The sequence below is a fragment of the Cynoglossus semilaevis genome, chromosome 10 (assembly GCF_000523025.1).
Source record: "Cynoglossus semilaevis isolate Cse_v1.0 chromosome 10, Cse_v1.0, whole genome shotgun sequence".
Lineage (NCBI taxonomy): Eukaryota > Metazoa > Chordata > Actinopteri > Pleuronectiformes > Cynoglossidae > Cynoglossus > Cynoglossus semilaevis.
The window spans coordinates 2,170,984-2,173,920 of NC_024316.1; the positions used below are offsets into that span (position 1 = coordinate 2,170,984).

General features: G+C 40.3%; 1 long non-coding RNA gene across 2 annotated transcripts; it reads right to left on the reverse strand.

The window, feature by feature from the left end:
* Positions 1 to 68: 68 nt before the first annotated feature.
* LOC112487664 (uncharacterized) lies at positions 69 to 2,926 on the reverse strand. 2 transcript variants are annotated; one of them, XR_003050983.1, is made up of 3 exons: positions 2,347 to 2,926; positions 1,600 to 2,272; positions 69 to 192 (listed from the first exon to the last, which is right to left on the reverse strand). It is a non-coding gene; the product is annotated as an uncharacterized LOC112487664 (long non-coding RNA). The 2 variants fall into 2 exon arrangements; XR_003050982.1 differs by having other exon boundaries at positions 1,319 to 2,272.
* Between the last annotated feature and the right edge of the window lie 11 nt (positions 2,927 to 2,937).

Consider the following 2,937-nt stretch of genomic DNA (forward strand, 5'->3'; position numbering starts at 1 on the left):
CTCTCTCTCTGCCTCGCTCGCTCACTCGCTGGCACCAGAATCCATCATCAGCTTCCTGTAAGCTGTACGTGTGATCAGAAGCTGCTTTGGTTTTTATCACTGGGGTGAGTTTTTCTTCTCAGTTGCCCTGCTGTAGAGGGGGAAGGAGGAAGAAGAAGGACGGCGTGAAGCCCAGATGGGCTGCCAGGACGGCTGGAAGAAATAATAATAAAAATAATAATAACAATAATCATCATAATAATCACAATAACATGTTATCAACCTGTTTCCTTAAAAGCTAATGTACACATTTTAAAATGCACAAATCTGTGATTTCTTTTCAAGGCCAAATAACAAAAACTAATGCTTTAAGTGTTTTTTTTCTCTTGATATTTTAATTATATACATTGATTACACGCTGATTTATTAACCGAAACACTGAATACATTATCAATAACCTATATACATTTTTTATATTTTAAGTTAGAAATGATGCACGTTTTCATTTTCAATAGTTGACCAGTCTGGACAGTAGGCAGGCCAGTCAAACCATGTCCTATCTATGAAGCTAGACTTCGGGGGGTTGAACACAGTCTGGATGATTTTTTTTTTAATGTTTGATACGTAGAATGTTTTAGTTGTTTCTGGACAATGTTTCTGCAAAATGATGTTTACGTTCCACTTGTCTCTGCACGATTCGGTCTCTCAGGGCAGTTTTTGATGCACCAGTGGTGTTCGGTGACAATAACTTAAGCCTTTTGGTCATGCACATTTAGCAGCAGTGTCCACCTGTGGTCTCCACACACACTGGTTCAACCTGACTCTCCCTGAATCTTTTGAGACAAATTTCTGTTCTACCTTATACTATTCAAAATATAAGTCATAACTCCGTGGGTGATTCCCTGCAGTGGACGATGACCTATCCCTGGATGCAAAGGCCACACCTTTTACTGATAGCTAATTAAGCTAACTCACAAACTGTACCTTTATAGAGTTTATCATACATGTCAAAAACTACTAACTAAAGTAGTAATAACTTAATTGGTTTACTATTGTGAATAATTGTATCTTCCTGTTTTCACTGTGAATAAATGTTTAATCGTGTAAACAAAATACAAAACAACTTTAATTTTATATATTTTTAAGGATATATACTAAGCGTTCAGCAATGTGGTTGTATGTTCTAAACAAAGACAAGAAATACTGGCAGTGCAACAGGCCTAAGTCTCTCTCCCTCTGCCTCTCTCTCTCTCTCTCTCTCTCTCTCACCATAAGGAAATACAAATGTGTATCAGGCCTGAGCACACACGAACTCACAAACATAGATTTTAACACATACCAAAAAGACAACACAGATGGTCGATACGCTGTCACATGTTATCGATCATGTCAGTCGCTCACGCTGAGAATCGATTTTATATTCCCAATCCTGGACTGCGTCGTCCGCGTATGACGTGGAGAAATTGAAAATCAATCAACAGCTGATCGATCCGTCACTGATCGGCGATAGTTGTCGATAAACAGCCTCAATAAAGCGGTTGGCATGCGCACGCGCACGCCGGTGTGTGGCCACGCAGTAACAGTGCGGTGTTAAAATAATCGGCCACCGTGATTATTTACCTGCGCTAAATTTCAGCTCGTCCGGTTTTCTTTCCGCGGAGACACGAAATTCTACATCACGCCCAGATCTGTCGGGATCAGCCGTTACCGGCGTTACCACCGTTACCGTTACCAACGATGCTGCTGTCGCCACTGCAGCCAGGCTGCGAAGATCCTGTGAGGGCGGCAGCGACAGGACCCATCACTCTGCAGCTTTTACCACAGTCGTCCTCCGTCTGCGATACTCAAACGAACTACTTGAACGACACCCGTGTCGCTTTAGTTGTCTGTTAGCACTGCCACAATAAATAAGTACTTCGTCACACGGTACAACGAGGCCGCAGTGAGTTTCTAACCCAGCCCTGCAGTTAAATTCAACAAAATGATGCCCAAAATAATAGTACAAGTACACAGCAAAAGACAGACAAAAGTCAGAGAACACACTGCCTGCCTGACAGAAGAAGAAAAAAAAAAGCTCACACTGCCATCTGTGTTCTACTGAGTGTATTGCTATTCTGTATTTGTGATGTTTTGAAACTCAATTTGAACCCGGACTGACAGCTGGATTCTCCAATAGGATCTCAGCGACAGAAAACACATTTTAAATACAGTATATGAAAACCTAGCTTTTGGTTTGTGCTGTAGCAGAGCTATGCTATCCAAGTAGAATTACATTGAAATATGTTTCTTGCACCTATATATGTGACATTACAAATCTTTTATTTTAAATACAGTATATGGAAACCTAGCTTTTGGTTTGTGCTATACCTATATATGTGACATTACAAATCTTTAAACTCCAACAGTGACCAATCATGATGGTCACCTGTACAATGGCTGCATTTTTTTTTTTACAAACTTTTTTTTTTTTTTTTACAAACCACCCGCCATGACAACAACAACATGATGAAAACTCATCATTGTTCTCGTCAGTCTGATATGTGTTATCATTATCTCCGGCAGCTACGTCCTCCTCTGCATGACTTTAGAAAGGCACGGTTCACAAAAGTATAATTAGATGGAGCGATAAGTGGGTGGATACTGTGTGTGATGTACAGTAGAGTCTATCAGTTTGTGTGCGCGCGTGTGTGTAGGTGTGTAATGTAATGGTGTATATGACTTGTGTTTGTCTTCAAGGGAGTAAAGGACCATCAACACCATGATTATCACTCCTACTAATTTTACAGAGTACGTGTTTGTGTGTTTGTGTGTGTGTGTACCCTCCACATGTAGATGTGTGGGCAACTGTGACATAAGAGCATGTAGGTGCTGTTATGTATATATATTTATTTAATGCCTTCAGAAATGTTATTTTCTAAAAGAAACAAGTAGACTAGGTAGAGTGGGGCCCTGAACTTT